Genomic DNA, 19,754 nt, shown 5'->3' with positions numbered 1-19,754 from the left:
ATCCCCCCGCATCGGCGGGGTGGTGTCCCTCCCCCGCTCCGCGGGGATGAGCTGGACGGATTCCCCTCCCCCACTTGTGTGGGGATGAGCTGGGTTAATTCCCCTCCCCCGTTTCGGCAATTGATAGAATTGAATGGCCTTATATTTTTCATGTGTTAAAATGGTTCAATTTTAGCCCTCAATTTATTAAGATGGTTCAACTTCTCTCAATAAAAATATAAAAAAAAACAAAAGAAGAAAATCACATTACAATAAATGAAACCTTGATTACGTTTACTCAGACAAGGCAAGATCCGAACAACCACAACATGACGCCTGCCACGGAAGCCTAAGAGAATGTAGAAAGGTTGTTTTACCTGCAGTGCATAATTAAGCTGTTCGTTGTACCAGAGGATGTGGTCAAAGGAACTACGATAGAGGGGTTCAAAAGAGGAAAATCCATAAAAATATTTGAAGTCAGGTAACATAGTAACATAGTAGATGACGGCAGAAAAAGACCTGTACGGTCCATCCAGTCTGCCCAAGAAGATAAATTCATATGTGCTACTTTTTTATTTGTACTGTCCTCTTCAGGGCACAGACCGTATAAGTCTGGCCAGCCCTATCCCCGCCTCCCAACCACCAGCTGTGGCACAGACCCTATAAGTCTGCCCAGCACTATCCCTGCCTCCCAACCACCAACCCCGCCTCCCAACCACCAGCTGTGGCACAGACCCTATAAGTCTGCCCAGCACTATCACCGCCTCCCAACCACCAGCCCCGCCTCCCACCACCGGCTCTGGCACAGACCGTATAAGTCTGCCCAGCATTATCCCTGCCTCCTAACCTCCAGTCCCACCTCCCACCACCAGCTCTGGCACAGACCGTATAAGTCTGCCCAGCACTATCACCGCCTCCCAACCACCAGCCCCGCCTCCCACCACCGGCTCTGGCACAGACCGTATAAGTCTGCCCAGCATTATCCCTGCCTCCTAACCTCCAGTCCCACCTCCCACCACCAGCTCTGGCACAGACCGTATAAGTCTGCCCAGCACTATCACCGCCTCCCAACCACCAGCCCCGCCTCCCACCACCGGCTCTGGCACAGACCGTATAAGTCTGCCCAGCATTATCCCTGCCTCCTAACCTCCAGTCCCACCTCCCACCACCAGCTCCAGCACAGACCGTATAAGTCTGCCCAGCACTAGCTCCGCCTCCCAATCACCAGCTCTGCCACCCATTCTAGGCTAAGCTCCTGAGAATCCCTTCCTTCTGCACAGGATTCCTTTATGTTTATCCCACGCATGTTTGAATTCCGTTACCGTTTTCATCTCCACCACCTCCCGCGGGAGGGCATTCCAAGCATCCACTACTCTCTCCGTGAAAAAATACTTCCTGACATTCTTCTTGAGTCTGCCCCTTCGCAGAGCCATTGCTCGTCAGTGAAAAATGAACCATGAGAAATAGATCTACTTTTTGGGCTCTGACAGGCATTTGTGACCAGACTGGCCACCATTGGAGACAGGATCAAGACTCTGATGGCTGTTATATCGATGTGGGAAGACCAACAAGGAGCTTTTAAATATCAGCTTGAGTGATATCATCTGTTCTATCTGCATCTCTGGTAATCGTCAGCATGGATATGTTGTATTTTCTGCTTCGAGGGAATGTAAAGGGGTCTGTGTATTACATTTGTACCCCGCGCTTTCCCACTCATGGCAGGCTCAATGCGGCTTCCATGGGGCAATGGAGGGTTAAGTGACTTGCCCAGAGTCACAAGGAGCTGCCTGTGCCGGGAATCGAACTCAGTTCCTCAGGACCAAAGTCCACCACCCTAACCACTAGGCCACTCCTCCGCACATGTAAGTGGCGCTTGGTAGTGTGGGCGTGTGGAATTGCCTTTGTTTTAAATGGAGGCCTAAATAGCCGTCTGCTAAAACAGAAATCTGCATGCAGCCATTTAATGAGTTCAAAACTGAAGCAAAAAACCAGCGTGATGCCTTCTTCCAAGGTGAACCCAATAAATGCACTCCGTGGACCTGCAGCATATACACGCTGTCCACGGAGTGAATTTCTTGGGTTCACCTTGGAAGAAGGCATCACACTGTTTTTTTTGCTTCGGTTTGAAACTTGGTTTCAATTTAAAGCCCCTGACGCAGCCTGGTGGGCGAAACACAGTCTGTGTTGGGCAATGACTCTAGAATAAAGTTTTGAACCATATCATTGACTGATCTGCTGTGTTTGTTTCCACGTTGGATTTTGTGGATCGGTTGCCTATCTGTTTTTTGCAGCCATTTAATGCCTGAGCAGGTTCACATTTTAACGCAGCGGTAATCGGTCAGTGCGCAATTACCGCCAGACGCACCTACACCATGAACCCACGCTACAAAGTAGAAAAATGTTTTCTGACATGGAAAATGGCACACGGCAAACTTTGTGTATGCCGGACGGTAGTGCTGATTTCCACATGGCAACCCTATGACCCTTAACCTTGTTAAATTGTTCTTCTCTTACAATAACAAACCAGCAATGAGAAGCCGGTAATTATTTCTTAAAATCCTTTAAGGAATCAAAACAGCCTTATAAGTAGTGGAAAATCTAAGTCCAAAGTACTTTTTCTATTCGTCAGCCCAACATGTTTCGGCATTCAGGGGTAAAATTGTAAAATGGACAAACAAACCCCCTAAAGATAAACAGAAATAACTAAGAATAAAAAACACATAGCACCCCACAAACCCCTCCCTTAAAAATATATAAAAAAAAGTTTATCTAGGTGGCTTTAGGGGGATCTTTTGTCCATTTTACAATTTTATAATTACTGGCTCATCATTGCTGTTTTGTGCCTGTGATACGTTTGGATTGTAAGATTGTTTTTATGTCTTTTCCTACAATAATACACAATGCTCTTTTTTTTTTACTTTTAAGAAAAAGAGGACCCTAAAAACAGTAATACAGAGACACATAACTGGAAGCTCAGTGAGAAGCCTGAAGGGGAAAAGATGTTATCAGAAAGAGACAAAGAGAAAACTTCTTCCAGTTCTGACTGGGGAGAAAAGGAAAAGAATCAAAATAAACAAAAACCTTCACCAGGAGGCTCAGCTCTGTGTGAAAACAGTATCAGTAATCTCAAACAGGCAGGGGAAGAGGAGAGAAACCAGATGAGAGATCAAAGCTGTTCCTGTGATATTTGTCAGATATTCCTCAGCAATCATTTTGTTCTAAAATCACTTCTTAGATCTGATACTGAAGAGAGACCATCTACATGTACGGACAATGGGGGAAATGTCAGTCTAAAGAGAGAACTAGAAGGACAACAGAAAACAGTCCTAAAAGAGAAACATTTTACAGGTTCTGAATGTGGGAAAGGTTTCAATAGGAAGAAAAAGCTAATGCAACACAAGAAAACTAATAAAGAAACTACAATGGGTACATTTACAGAATATGGGAAAAGCTTTACGAACAAAGCAGACATTATAAAATATAAGAAAAACATCACTGATGAGAGAATATCTTCATGTCCTGGATGTGAGAAAAGCTCCAACAAAGAAGAAAATTTCCACCAAGGACAGAGCTCAGTTTCAAGTGCAGAATGTCAGAGAAGCTTTAGTCAAGAGGAAGCAGTCATAGATCACCAAAAAGCTCAAACTGCTGGGGAACTGGACACTTCTACTAAATCTGAACAAATATTTTGCAGGAAGGCAACACTCTCAAAATACCAGGAAATCAAGAAAAATGAGAGATTTTATACTTCTGCTGACAGTGGTATAAGTGCTTGTTGGAAAGGAAACCTCACAATGCCCAAGAGGCTTAATTCAGTAGTGAAACCATTTACCTCTACTATGTGCAGTAAAAGCTTCACTACAGACAGTCTCCGAGACCACCCAAAAACTGACACTGGAATGAACCCATTTACTTGTACTGACTGTAATAAAAGCTTCAGTCAAAAAGAACACCTCACAACACACAAGAGAATCCACATCATTGAGCGATTTCCATGTAATGACTGTGGTAAAAGCTTTAATATAAAGGGAAAACTGATCAGACACCAGAAAATCCATACAGGAGAGAAGCCATTTACATGTACTGACTGTGGTAAAAGCTTCAGTCAGAAAGAACACCTCACATCACACAAGAGAATCCACAGCATTGAGCGATTTCCATGTAGTGAGTGCGGTAAAAGCTTAAGTACGAAGAGAAAACTAATCAGACACCAGAGAATCCACACAGGTGAGAAGCCGTTTACATGTACTGAGTGTGGTAAAAGCTTTACTGAGAAGAATACACTGACCATACATCAGAGAATCCACACAGGAGAAAAGCCATTTACATGTACTGAGTGTGGTAAAAGATTTAGCGTAATGGGAAGTCTGACCATACATCAGAGAATCCACACAGGAGAAAAGCCATTTACATGTACTGAGTGTGGTAAAAGATTTAGTTTAATGGGAAGTCTGACCATACATCAGAGAATCCACACAGGAGAAAAGCCATTTACATGTACTGAGTGTGGTAAAAGATTTAGTTTAATGGGAAATCTGACCATACATCAGAAAATCCACACAGGAGAAAAGCCATTTACATGTAGTGAGTGTGGTAAAAGCTTTTCTGAGAAGAAAAGACTGACCAGACACCAGAGAATTCACACAGGTGGGAAGCCATTTACATGTACTGAGTGTGGTAAAAGCTTCAGTCAAAAAGAACACCTCACAAAACACAAGAGAATCCACAGCATTGAGCGATTTCCATGTAATGAGTGTGGTAAAAGCTTAAGTACGAAGGGAACACTGACCAGACACCAGAGAATTCACACAGGAGAGAAGCCGTTCACTTGTAGTGAGTGTGGTAAAAGCTTTACTGAGAAGAGAATACTGACCAAACACCAGAGAATGCACACAGGTGAGAAGCCGTTCACATGTAGTGAGTGTTATAAAAGCTTTACTGAGAAGCAAACACTGACCATACACCAGAGAATCCACACAGGTGAGAAGCCGTTTACATGTACTGAGTGTTATAAAAGCTTTACTGAGAAGCAAACACTGACCAAACACCAGAGAATGCACACAGGAGAGAAGCCGTTCACATGTAGTGAGTGTGGTAAAAGCTTTACTGAGAAGAGAACACTGACCAAACACCAGAGAATGCACACAGGTGAGAAGCCGTTCACATGTAGTGAGTGTGGTAAAAGCTTTTCTGAGAAGAAAACACTGACCATACACCAGAGAATGCACACAGGTGAGAAGCCGTTCACATGTACTGAGTGTGGTAAAAGCTTTATTAAAAAGCAAACACTGACCAAACATCAGAGAATTCACACAGTAGAAAAGCCATATAAATGTAGTGAGTGTGATAAAAGCTTTCGTAAAAAGGAAAAACTGACCACACATCAGAAAATCCATACAGGAGAGAAGCCATTTATATGTAATCAATGTGGTAAAAGCTTTAGTAAAAAGGGAACACTGACCATGCACCAGAGAATCCACACAGGTGAGAAGCCATTTACATGTACTGAGTGTGGTAAAAGCTTTATTGCGAAGGAAACACTGACCACACACCAGAGAATCCACACAGGTGAGAAAGCCATATAAATGTAGTGAGTGTGATAAAAGCTTATTCGTAAAAGGAAACACTGACCACACATCAGAGAATCCACACAGGTGAGAAGCTATTTCCATGTCCTAAGCCCATCTAAGCTCAATCACTCTCAGACAATGGACTAGCAGATGTCCAGGCAGGAAGTCTTGTGATGTCATTGAGAATGTGACCTGTTGCCATGCTCCATCTCAAAGCCAGATGCCCAGAATTCAGCTACCCAGGAGCTTTCTAATTGGACCAAGGGCAACCACCTGACGATAAATGCCCAGTTCAGACACTTTAAAAGCAGGGGCTCTTTCTTTAGAAGGAGAGTTCTTCCTGGCTGTTCCTGATGCTCCTGTCCTAGTCGCCGCTGCCCTGAAGTGATTAAATCTAAAAGCAAGCTAGAATCTCCTGGAATCCTGACTTCTCAAGCTGGACATCACATCCACCTGAAAGAAACGGCTTCAAGCTCCATCAGACAGCAAATCTACAAAGAAACTTCCTGTTCCAGCAAGGATCTCCTGCATCACTCTCCATAGCAGCCTCCATCAATGTGAGTTATCCAGCTTCATTTACAATCAAGTGCAATTTATTTAAACAATACAACAATATTTATATGAGTACAAACAGCCCGACACAGGCCGTGTTTCGCCCAACTGGGCTGCTTCAGGGGCTATAAAAGATATTTAAAAATTAATTAAAATTGGTGAGTAATCTGTTATTTTGTAGCATACTTCCATTGGTAAAAGATCCTCTCTAAAATTGCCTCTCTATTGTAAATTTGTTATCTTGCCTGTATTAGAAATAAACATTTTCTTTTTAAAGTTAACTATTTGGCCTTTATATTGGTGAAAAGCACATGTCCTCACATGTGCAAGCTCCAAATGCTTTAAGCACATGTTCCAAAACGTACAGTGCAGGTTAATGTAATTAATTCAAATTTAGTGTATTTATTGGGGAATAATAAAACAGAATAGAATCAAAATATAAATACAGCACATGTTGCGACCACATGCTCTGAGCGATCCCCTCTATTCTTAAACATCATTTTGGAACTGTAACATTTCCAGTAACACCTCCAGCAAATGTTCTTTCTTTTGAAGAAGCTTAAGTAAACGGGTTACCTCCTTTGTATAGGTCTTGTGGTGCTCCACTGAGGCTAGTTTGCACAGGGCTTTTGCCACCTTAACCTGCTTCCCCAACTCCACCACCTCCTTTTCTGTACTTTTTATCTTCCTCAACCCTTTTAATCAGGCCACTGGTCGGGTCCTCTGGATCCTGAAATAGTCCGTGAAATCTTCCTCCTCTGAAGAGTCACTGTCCTCCTCCTCTGACACCAGATCTCCATTACCTCTTTTCTCTCCTCCCTCTCCTTCTCCGACCTGCTCTTCTCTGGGGCCTCCCCCAGCTCTCTCCCCCCCTCACCTGCTAGATGGTGTTTGTTTACTGTAGCCCCTGACGCAACCCTTGGTGGGCGAAACACGGCCTGTGTCGGGCAATTTGTTTACATGTGGTATCTTCAATAAAATCTTTCTGATGTTATATTGATCTGCTGGCTTCTTTTTCCATAGTCCTCCAGGTTTACTTAATGGCATCAACAGATCCCAGTTCACAAAGGGTATTAAAATATGAAAGAAAACCTCCAGAATCCTTTTGACAAGTAGAAGGAGTGGGTGAAAATCTATCGGTGCCAAAAGGGATGGAAGCAACAGAATTTGTGAAGAGAAAAAAACTTTTCAAGGAATTGGATCAGCAGGGGAGAAACAACCAATGGGATAATGTCATACCAGAGTTCAAATTATATTGCAGTGATAGGGCGGATTAAATTGGTGGAGTTATAGCACTGTATGTTAAGGAAGATTCTTGAATTGAATAGATTAAAAATTCTGCATGTCACAACGGACTTTCTCTCTTGCAGCTTTGGTCCCAGGGGGGCATTACGTTTTGTTGGCAGTCGTTTTCTCCAGATGCCTGTACTACCGGGGGTATCACTCCTCCTGTTACTGCTCCTGTTGTTCTCTCACACTGCAGTCTGCCGGCTCACTGATACTCTCTGAGGGTTCTTGTAATTTCTGGCAGTCTGCTACCCTGAAGGTCTCTGGTTTTGTGGCAGTGCAGTTCCTGCTTTCTCTGTGGAGGGGTTTGCAGTTTCCAGGGTTTTATTTCTCTCCTAGGGGAGATCACGTGATGTGCTGAAGAGAGCGGAGGTGGAATTGCTCTCCTCTCGAGCGGACCCCTCCCTGTCGCCATAAAAACGTCCGATTTAACCTCAAAATTATAAACCGAAAGCGTACAGATAGTAGGAGTGCATGGACAGCTTTGTTACACGCCTAGACACAAGGATGCCGCCGAAAAATGTAAAGAAAGAAGCTGAGAGGCCCCGCGCTGCGGAAAGCAAGATGGCGGCGTGCCCGCCGAAAGAGACGCCAGAGCCGATGTTCACAAATCAGCAACTGATACAAATAACAGAGGCGGTAAAATTGGCGCTGGATCCCTAGTTAAAACAGTTAGCCACTCAATTAACTTCAGTAGAAAACCTACTCGCCAATACGACCAGGCGCACAGGCGAACTAGAACAAAGAGTGTCCGCCATAGAAGACGAAGGAGCCGGAACAACAACACAGCTTCAGGCACTGAGATCCCTGGTGCAAAAGCAATCTCAACAAATCGACGACCTTGAAAATCGCTCGCGACGAGCCAACCTGCGAATAGTAGGCATACCTGAGAATGTATCAGAGCGCCTACTACCTTCAGTGCTAGAAAAGTGGCTGCAAAACGAGTTTGCGTTGTCAGACGGAATGGGTGCCATTTGCCTCGAGCGAGCACACCGAGTGGGGCGGAAAATGGACAATAATCAGAAACCCAGGATGGTGATGGTAAAAGTGCACAACTTCGTGCACAAGGTGGAAATTTTAAGAGGTGCCCGGCTGAAACGAGAAACCTTGGCCTTCGAGGGCTCTCCGGTGAGGATCTACCAAGATTACTCCTACGCACTGCAAGAACGGAGAAGGGCCTACAGCCAGATTTGTACAACATTGGTGGAAGCGAACAAAAAGTTCATGCTAATATACCCCGCTACGCTACGAGTCAACCACCAGGGCAAATGGCAAGTGTTCATGACCCCCAAAGAAGCTCAAGAATGGGCGGCAGAGACACTTCAGTCACAGCAAAGCAGAGATAAATAAATAAAGGACTAAAGAGAACAGACTCTGGATTTAAGCAGCAGGCAAAGCAGAGGCCCAGAGCCATCTAAGGAGGTATTGGAAAGGGGCCCACAGATAAAGTAAATGGCGGGGGAGGGGGAAACCCCACATCATTGATCTCACTATTTCTCTCCTATGTTAGGTGGGGGGAATAGAAGGGTTTGTACGGGGATGGGTAAGGAGTTAAGGGAGGGCGGGAGGGAAAGGGTGGGGCAGAAGGGTAGGAAGGGGGGAAGTAAACAAGCGTTGACCATGACACCACACATTTCTAAGAAGTCCCATAGCACAACAAGAGAGACCTGGGTAAATAGAACAACTCACAGTGTCTCGGGTGAGGCTGGGCACCTGAGGCAGACATATAAATACTATTTGCCATATAGAGTCCCACAGTCAAATGCACATTAAAACCATCAGATTTGCCTCCTGGAATGTGGGAGGTATAACGACCCCGATAAGGGCAAAAATCTTATCCAATCTAAAGAGACAGAAAGTAGATATCGGATGTCTCCAAGGGGTAGATGCATCAAGCAAACGTAAAAAAATCAGAAACGTAAAAACCTTTACCGAATCTCAAATAACGAAGCATGCTCCAAAAACACAGCCCCAAAAAGTTTGGTGCGGTATTGGAAAGAACGATGCACTAATCCCCGTCGGTAATCGGCTCGTAAAGCATGCGCAAAGCATGCTTTTTCTTCCTGTGTCCGCCCTCCTCTGACGTCAGTTATCTACGTAGATAGCTGACGTCAGAGGAGGGCGGACACTGGAAGAAAAAGGAGACATCGGAGGAGACATAAGAGCTAAAGAATAGCTGATCCATCCTGTGCAGCGCCTTCAAACATAGGTGAGAGGCGCTGCACCGACCATTATGGTGGAGGGGGGGGTCCGGTGGGGGGGGGGGGGAGCGGCGGGGACGAAATCGGGGGGGTGGGGCACGGAGGTGGAGGAGGGCAGGAGGCGGAGCATTGCCGACTAAAGAAGAGAGACACAGGAAGGGAGGGGGAGCCCAGCAACTGCAAAGGTTTCATTTTTAAAAGCTTTTATTTCACAAACGGAGCAGCGGGGAGCAGCGGGGACTTCGGGGGGGGGGGGCACAGGGAAGCAGGGAGCCACTTTTCTTGTAAAACATGCCCTTTCATCGTGCAGGGGGCAATGGGGAGATGACAGCTCAGGCTTTAACGACAGGTCTGAGCTGACGTTAAATTTCTGGTGGTAAGTGAATCGTTGCTATCATCGGTATGGTTAGTGCATTCCGAATTGTCTACATTTCAATGGTAGTTTCTCATTTGCATTCCAGTTTCGTTAGCTGCTACTGCCGTCGAAAAATAGGCTTTAGTGCATGGAAAGGATAGGAAATTCTTCCTTAAGGGCTCATTTAACGATGAAAAACGTTTAGTGCATCTGGGCCCAAGAGACAAGACTTACGCCAGAGGAGCATAACAAACTAAAAAGGCAGTGGGTGGGAGAGGTGCACTCAGCATCCTCTGGGGATCGGAAAGGCGGAGTGGCAGTGCTGATAAGAAAAGGGAGAGGTACAAAATCTGAATTAGTGAAAGCAGATCCGAAAGGGCGATATGTTTTGGTACGGGTATGGGTACAACAGAGAAACTTCCTAATTCTGGGAATATATGGACCAAATATTTATGAGGCACAATTTTATCCTAATCTTGCTCAGATGTGCCTCCCATACAAACCCGAGCAGCTTCTGGTAATGGGAGACCTCAACCTAGTGGCAGATCCAAATGCAGACTGTTCAAACCCGAGAGTTGCTTCGAGAGGAGGACCCAGAGCGCATGTACTTAATTCTTTTAAGCGCTCACTCAATTTGGTAGACACTTGGCGTAGCTTACACCCTGGGGAGAGAGACTTTACTCACCTTTCCAGAGCACATGGCACACTTTCCAGAATAGATTACATATTAATAGCCCAGTCCGCGTTTACGTGGGTGCGGGCCGCTGAGATAGGACCAGAGGAGATATCAGATCACTCCATAATATGGATAGACGTGGAAGTACCAGGGTTTTATCAGCAGGTAGGAGCTGGAGATTCCCAAACTATTTGTCCCAGAATAGTGAATTCCAAGAACATATCAAAAAGAAATGGGAGGACTATGTTCAGAATAATAGGGAACATATGGATCAGCCTGGTCTGTTCTGGAGTGCAGCTAAAGCCGTACTCAGAGGAGAGAGAATAGCCTTTGTACACGCTCACAATAAAAAACAAACAATAGCAATAATGAGACTGGAACAATCCTTAAAAAAAGCAAAAGCCAGATATATTAAGCAGCAGACTCAAGAACATAAAGACCAGCTTCGAGCAATGCAAGTGACGCTAAATGCCTTACTTCATGACCGAAGCAAGAGATACCTAGCATACCAGAAATTTAAATTTCGCAGGTTTGGAAACAGACCAGGGACGATGTTAGCAAACTTAGTTTCGGCGTGGGGACCACGCAAACCGATAATAGCCCTCCAAGATGAGACGGGTCTCCTGCAGAATAAGAGTGAAAGGATAGCCGAGATATTGACAAAATTTTTTTCTAGACTGTATAGTTCACCTGAAGACCCAGAGGAAGGAGACATACAAAAAATTTTGGAACAGGCAGAGCTCCCGAAATTAACAGACAGTGAGCGAGAAGTCCTAGAAGAGCCACTAGAGGCTAGGGAGATACAGGAGGTGGTGAAGTCACTACCACTTGGATCCGCGCCGGGCCCGGATGGGTATACCGGGGAATTTTATAAAATTCTACCACTCTCATTTTACCCTGTTATTAGCGATTACTATGAACAAGTAGTTGGGGAGGGACAGTTCCCACATCATGCAAACACAGCCTTGATCTCCCTGATCCTAAAACCTGGGAGGCCAGAGGGCCAGGCTGACTCATATAGGCCCATCTCATTACTCAATGTTGACCTAAAAATACTGGCCAGAATACTAGCAAATCGCTTGGCCGGAATTTTGCCCAGGTTAGTGGGAGAGGAGCAGGTGGGATTTGTTAAGACCAGACAAGCAGCCAAAAACGTGCGCAGATTACTATTAGCCATGGCGACCGGTCAGCTGACAAAAACCCCTACAGCCATAATTTCACTCGATGCTGAAAAAGCATTTGATCAGGTGGGGTGGACATATTTGTTCCAAGTACTGAGGCATATGGGATTTGGGGGCTGGTATTACAGAGCTATAGAATCCTTGTATGCAAATCCGTCTGCTTCGGTGATAGTAAATGGAGTTAAAGCAGAACCATTTGGAATATCCAGAGGCACCAGACAGGGATGTCCCCTATCCCCTACATTGTTTATCCTATCATTAGAACCCCTACTGAGACTTATAAAGAGAGCAGATGGAATCCCCGGGGTGAAAGTTGGGGGGATACTATAAAGGCCCTAGCGTTTGCAGACGACCTGATGATAATATCAGCCTGCCCGATGAGCTCATTGGACCAACTGCTGAGCCTAACAAAGGAATTTGGACAAATCTCTGGTTTCAAGCTAAATAAAAAAAAGTCTCAAATAATGGATGTATATCCGAGTGGAACCCAGCAGGAGAAGGAAAGTTGCCCCATAGCCAGAGTGGAAGAGAAAATTAAATACCTTGGAACCAACATACCGCAAGATCTATCTAAATTATACCAAGAAAATGTCGAGCCCTTGCTTGAGACCACTCGCATAAAACTACAGTTGTGGGAGAAATATCCGCTGTCCCTTATGGGACGAATTGCTATTTATAACATGATGATAGTGCCAAAGTGGCTCTATAAATTTCAAACCCTTCCACTTTTTCTCAAGAAAGAAGATGAAAAACGCTTGCACCGGTATAAACAGCGCTTTCTGTGGAAGGGAAGGAAAGCACGCCTCCCAGTATGGACGTTGCAAATACCAAGAGAATATGGAGGATTGGGATTGCTCAGCATCAGGTATCTTACAATAGCAAGTGGCATGCGACATATTTCTGATTGGTACAGATCAACCTCAGACTTCTCAGCAACAAATCTGGAAACAACATTAACACAGGGAATACATTTCAGTAGCCTTTTGCATGTGGGAGGCGGTCAAGCTCCTAAAGTCCTACAACAATCGCATATAATGCCCACGGCAAGGGCGGTCTGGAAGTGGGTTTGCCGACACCATCAATTTTCTGGACGAATTACGCCTTTTCAAGCAATTTGCAATAACCCACAATTCCTACCAGGAACTCTACACCGTAGATTTAACCAATGGCAGCAGAGAGGACTGGTATACTTACATCAGGTCTTGACATCAGAGGGGAGAACCAGGCCTTTCGTGGAGCTTCAGGCCCAGTTTAAATTTGATGAAAGAGATAGATTCTACTACTGGCAATTGAGACATTATATAAACAGCTTGCCCTGGGAATGCCTCACGGAAGATGTGCAGGAGGAGATTTCCTCAGCCTTTTCATTTAAGGCACAGGGCAGGGTGTCATTGACGATGCATCACAGACATTTAAGAGACATGACAGAGGAAATAGATTATGTAGCTCTGGCCCAGGCGTGGACGGAGGAACTGCAAATGACCTTAACGCCTCAAATACTACAGGAATACATTTATTCGACGCAAAAATCATCAAAGATGATCCAATATTGCGAAATGGAATACAAATTTGCATTAAGAACTTACATTCCACCAAGAAGAGCCTTCCATATGGGCATCTCTCCAGATGGAGCATGCCCAAAGTGCGGGACGCAGGGCGCGACACTAGGGCACATGTTCTGGACTTGCTCAAAAATACAAAGATTTTGGACCAGAGTAATACAAATGTCATCCAGTATGTGGGGCGCCACATGGAAGAAAGGGCCGCTGTTGCTGTTCGGAAGACCAAGGATAGTTCAACCAACTACAGCAGGCTTCAAGGGATTTACTGGTAGAGCTGTACTGGCAGCGAAAAAACTTATTCTCACAGAGTGGATTACAAACAAAGAACCGACTCTGCAGAAGTGGCGTGAGTTGTTGATGGATTACATGAAATTCGAAAAGAGATTAGCAGATTATAGAGGAGAACGGAGATTCACAGACAAAGACTTTTATAGACTATGGACCCCATTTTGGCAATCAATACCCCCAGGGGGTAGAGGACATATATTAAATATATGAGAAATGGTCAATGCTACAATCAAGCAGAATAGTCATTACTTAAAAGGGACGAGGGCGGGAGATGGGAGGAGGGGAGGGGGGATGGAGATGGGGATAGAGAGGGTGGAAGGGGGGGGGGTAAGATTTAAAGAGTTAAATTTAAAGTTTGTGACTACACAGAATACTGTACTGAGACTGGGAAGGGGGAATTTCTCTAACCAGACCTATGTATAACTTTTAGAATAGATTCGCATTGGAGAGAGAGAAGATTTTGTTAAATGTTTTATTGTAATCACATGCAAAACAATAAACAAATTTTGAAATATTTCTCTCCTAGGTACCTCTTCTGGTCTCTCTTCTTTTTGCATAGTCTCCTTCGCAGTTTTCCAACGATATTCCATGCCTGTGATGCCATTTTCCATGATTGGTTCCTATGAACCTAACCTGTACTTATATTGTCTTTAGATGAAAATAGTCTCTGTTAATGTACAAGGTTTAAATAATCCTATAAAACGTAAGAAGGTTTTGATGTATTTTAGAGGGCTGCAGGTTGATATTATTCTAGTTCAGGAGACGCATCTTCTTGCATCTGATGTGGCGGGATTCCAAGACCAGTTCTATTCTCTTGTTGCTGCCTCCTCTGCGGTGCATAAAAAGAATGGAGTTGCAATTCTTGCTCGCACCTCCCTTCCACTTTCCATTATAAAACAGTGCTCCGATACTGAGGGGAGATGGATATTAGTGAGCTTAAAACTGCACGATTCTAATTGGTTATGCACCAAATTCTGACTCTCCCTCGTTTTTTCATAATATAATTACTGAGATTGTTTCCTTTGGAGCCAGCAATATTAGAGTGGTGACTTTAATCAAGTGCAGGATGTTATCCTGGATAGGAAATCCACCTGTCCTCCCAGGCTGTTGAAATCATTGGATAGGATCCGGGATCTTAAGACCTCTCTGGGATTGGTGGACCCCTGGCGTCTTTTTCATCCCACAGAGAAAGACTTTACTTTTTACTCTCCTCCGCATGAGAGTTTTTCAAGGATTGACTACTTTTTAATCTCCTCCAATTTATTGCCACATATATGTAATTCAGAAATACTGAGTAAGGTTTTCTCAGATCACTCGCCAGTGTGTCTTAGTTTAACTGCGGTATTGCCTAGTCGGAGTGCACCACCTTGGAGATTTAATTCTCTGCTGCTGCAGGATGATCGCTTTGTTCAATTTATTAAATCCAAGATGGATGAATTTTTTCATTTTAACCCATTGGAGGAGGGTAAAGCACTCTTGTGGTGGGATGCTTTTAAAGCTACAATTAGAGGGCATATAATGAGTTATTCTGCCATGCACGCTCGTCAGCGTAGACGAGACCTGGAGGTTAAAACTGCTCAACTTAAGCTATTGGAAGACCAGTTTGTCGTTGATAATGATTCAACAACTCTTTTGTGCTTGCAGAATTTGAGGTACGATTTTAATACCACTCTTTCTAAAGATGCGCAGGAATTAATTCATGCTCATAAGTTGACATTCTACGCTGAGAGTAATAAGGCCAGCCATCTTCTTGCGCAATACCTTAAAACTAAGAGAAATAGGATTAGGGTCTCGCAAATAGTTGACTGCGCACAGGTCATATATACCTCGGATGAAGATATTGCCCAGCAATTCCAATCGTACTACCACAAATTATATGACTCTGAGGTACATTTTTCATCAGGATCCTTTGGGGACTTTGGGAACCATCTTGATAGGCCTCTACTTGATGGGTCTCAACAGCACGCTTTGGAACAACCCTTCTCCCAACAGGAAATATTGGAGGCTATTCATTCCCTCTCTAAAGGTAAATCACCAGGTAATGATGGTCTCCCTGTGGAATTTTACCGGATGTTTGCAGATCTTCTGGTGCCCAAGTTACATATTATCTATAATTCGCTCTTACATTATGAAGGTCAAACTGGCTCTTTCTATCAATCTAAGTTCATTGTTATACCCAAGCCAGATAGGGACTGTAGAAATATAAAGTGAAAAATACAGAAAAACTGTTGAAGCAGGAACTGCTGACAGTAAGTAAGACAACCTCTCATGGGACAAAGAAAGATTGTGCAGAAGTATGAGTAACACATGAGCAAGGCGCCTGACTGTCTGTGAGAGAGGAAAGGGGAACAAAGGGAAACAGATGCAGCAGGTTCTGTGCAAGATTATAAAAAAAAAAGATTTGTGGCAGAGTGTAGCTAGTGGGCCGTATCATGAGAGTATGAGTCATAGACACAGAAAAACAGTGTATAAAGCGGGATGTGAACTATGTATTGTAAGCATTCTTTTTGACTTGCCGGTATGTGTCTGCTTCCTGTGTAAACCATTGCTTTTGCACAGTATAACTTGTACAAGCTATAATAAACTATCATTGCTTCATTAGATTTTACTGTCCAGCCTTTTCTTTCCTACAACGTGGCGACCGCGGCAGGACGGGTTTAGCCGCACCTGGACTGAGGAGGAAGGACAAGGCTGAATAGTTGAGGTTGTATTTTTTAATGAGACTATTTACAGGATTCGTGAAGGTAAGCGTTGTTTAGCCTGACATTGTGTTCTCTGCTGAAGTGGGAGTGATCAACCCACTGACGCGGACATACAGGCGATAACTCCTGGGCTTACCAGAAGAAAAGGAAAACTGAGACGAAGACGCGTGAGTATTTAAGGGTGCACCGTGGTGTTTTTGTTTGTTTATTTGTTTTGCTTCATTGTGCTTTTTTACTTATTCATATTCTTTTTGGGAATTATTGTATACGCTTGCCAGTTGTTGTTGCATGATAGATATAGAAAGCCGGTAAAATTGTCACTTATAATGGAGGAGACAGGGGATAGTAAAGCAGATAAAAATCCTACTCATACGCTGTATCTTGACAGTGGAAAGAAATGTACGCCATTACAACATGTTTTGGAACTTTTTCCACTAGATAAAAAACAAATTGAGAAAACTCATGCAAAATGGGTTAAATATGACGCAAAGGACTCATTTCTGAGCTGGTCTCGAAATGGCTCTTTTGATCGTCCGAAATTATTATCTCTACTGAGGTATATTCAGGAAAATAAGAAAAAACAGAAAAGTTTAGAGAAACATTTAACTATTTGGAATTTATTCTCTGTGGCGGCTGATTTGTTTCATGCCGACGTTGATAGGATACAGCAGGAAGCTGAGATATCTAAACGAGCACAGCCTCCGCCTTATAGACAGATGGAAAGGGAGGGACAGTACCCCTTTAGGCAGGGTGACAAGGGAGGTGAAGGCAAACAAAGTACCAAACGCCCTAAACCATGTGAAGGGTTTGGCGCTTTGGATGATCCCCCTAGTAGTGAGGAAGAGGAAGAAAGGGTTGGGTGTGAGCCGCAAACGCCAAAAGTCATGGGATCCCGTCAGAAAATAAAGAATCCCGTGGCCATGTACCCAAATAGTGGCGAGTACCCAAAGATAGAGGATCTTGTTACCTCTGAAAGTTATGATTTGGCCACTCAATTTGAGGTGCAGGGGCGACTGCGGCTCTGTACTGAACCCTTAAAACCCCCCCGTGGAACAAGAAAAAGAAAGAGAGCAGACTCTACAGAAAAATAAGGAAGAAAGTAGCAAACCCCTGTCTTGGAAGCCAGCAGTGTTTAAGGGCCAGTTTGTGAGAGAAGAGTTAGAACGATTAGGGACTTTACATTTTGCCGATGAATGGTGGGGGGCAACGAAGAATTTGTTTCAGGTTGGAAAAGCTGGTTTGAAAAGATAGAGCAAGCTGCGAGTGAAGCCCGAGAAAGTTTTCAGTCTCATGGGGCAGATGTAGGGGGAGACCATAGTGTATTGGAATTACCAGTAATGACGCGCATCGATGCCACAGGTGCCCGAGTGCGCCATTACAAGCCCTATATCCCTGTGGATGTCACCACTCTAATAGCTAAAATCCCCAGCATAGTGAAAGGAGCCCGTATGTGGTTAGATGGAATAGAACAAGCAACGGCAGGGACTCAACTGACCGTTGGCGATTTTAAAGCTTTGTGTACTGCGTCTGGGATAAGTATATCACAACTGGCAGTACAATGTGGGTATCAGCGTTTGACAACCCATGGGATTGATGGAGACATATATGCAGGGAATATTAAGGCCACACTATCAGCAGCACTACATGTTATATATCCAACACCTATAGACTTTTCAGCAATAACGGCAAATAAGTGGGATCCCAAGACAGACTTTTCAGCGCATTTAACAAAATGCATCAATTTGTATAAGGCTCAAACAGGGCAAGATGTGGATGTAGACCATAATGTAGCAGTATTTTTACACCTATTCATGTCCACACTGCCTGATAATATGCGTAAGAATTTAGATGCCGTCATTGCTCTGTCCTCAAAGCCGTGGCCAGAAATAAGAGAGACGTTGATGCATTTTAGCAATGTGCATCGTAAAATGATAGAGACCCCTCAGAAAGAACATGCTAAATTAACTTCTAAGTTAATGACTATGCAGTTAAAGGATTTGGAAAGCAAGGAACAGGATAGAAACAAAAAACAAGAAACAATTATGACGCCCTCTGCTCCACCTCCACAGGTCATTTACTATGTACAACCGGGATATAGCCGGCCGTACCAACCAAGGGAACGCGGCATGGCTAGAGGAAGGGGTAGAGGTCGAGGGATGCAAGGATCAGGACCATCACCTAATAGGAGGGCACATGTACAATGTTGGGGATGTCAGCAATATGGTCACTATGCCTCAGAATGTTATCAAAATATAGGAATGCCCCAAGTACAAATGCAGACGCAGCAAGGATTGATGCCCCAAGTAGTAGGGATACCTGTGAGTGCCCCGCAGACTGCAATACAGCAGCCGGCGACGCAATCGCAGGGACCAGGGGTGGCAGTACAGGGACTGGGCACTGTAAATGCCTTTCTAACTTGGCAGAATACTCCAGACCAATGCTATTGACTGGAAGCGGACCCGTGTCAGGAAGAGGGAATGATTTTCAGGTTAGACACAAGGGAGCCCTTTATTACATTGACAATTGGCAAATATGGAACTCCTGTGAGATTTTTGATAGATACAGGGGCGAGTACCTCTGTGTTATGTGCAAAACCACAGGGAGTTAAGCTCTCAAATCAGTATAGAACAACAGTGGGATTTACGGGGATAGAACAAAGAAAAAGATTGACGGAACCAACTCTGGTGCGTTTGGAATGCCAACCGCACGGTTCAAGGGAGGTTGTGGTACCCTTCCTAGTGGCACCTGATTGCCCAGTAAATTTATGTGGTAGAGACTTGTTGTCCAAATTAGGATTGTGTTTAGATTTTGGAGATAAAGAAATACCAAGTTTGCTTACCATGGTCCAACAGCTGAATAATGAAAATAAAGTAAGGATTATGGACGGATTACCGCAACATATTTGGAGTACAAGTGATTCACCCTATGGACTAGCTGTAAATGCAAAACCCCATAAGATAGAATTGATAGAAGGGGCACAGGGGCCGAAGCAAGACCCTTACCCCATACGACCAAAATTAGTATCCAAAACCTTGGAACATCTTGGTAAATTATTGAAATGTGGTATTATTGAACCTTCAGTGTCCCCGTATAATACCCGAAAGGAGAAAACAATGTAAGGATAGTATATGATTTAAGAGAGCTAAATGAGGTTACAAAAAATCAATTTCCGATTTGTGCAAACCCTGCTACACTTTTGCACACCCAAAATATATATGCATATAACACTGTTATTGACTTATCTAATGCATTCTTTTCAATACCTCTTCATCCAGAGTCTAGGGACTTGACGTCATTTATAGTACAGGGAGAAGCATACCAGTGGACTAGGTTGCCGCAAGGCTTCACTGATAGTCCAACGGTATTCTCGAAACAAATAATGATGGATTTAAAGGATTTTA

General features: G+C 44.1%; 1 pseudogene; it reads left to right on the top strand.

Annotated features, from left to right (window-relative positions):
* Positions 1-3,415: 3,415 nt before the first annotated feature.
* LOC115460714 lies at positions 3,416-5,637 on the top strand (annotated as a pseudogene).
* Positions 5,638-19,754: the final 14,117 nt, after the last annotated feature.

The sequence above is a fragment of the Microcaecilia unicolor genome, chromosome 1, assembly GCF_901765095.1.
Source record: "Microcaecilia unicolor chromosome 1, aMicUni1.1, whole genome shotgun sequence".
NCBI classification, from domain to species: domain Eukaryota; kingdom Metazoa; phylum Chordata; class Amphibia; order Gymnophiona; family Siphonopidae; genus Microcaecilia; species Microcaecilia unicolor.
Note: the sequence above shows the minus strand (reverse complement) of the source record. Positions and strands in the feature narration are given on the sequence as shown.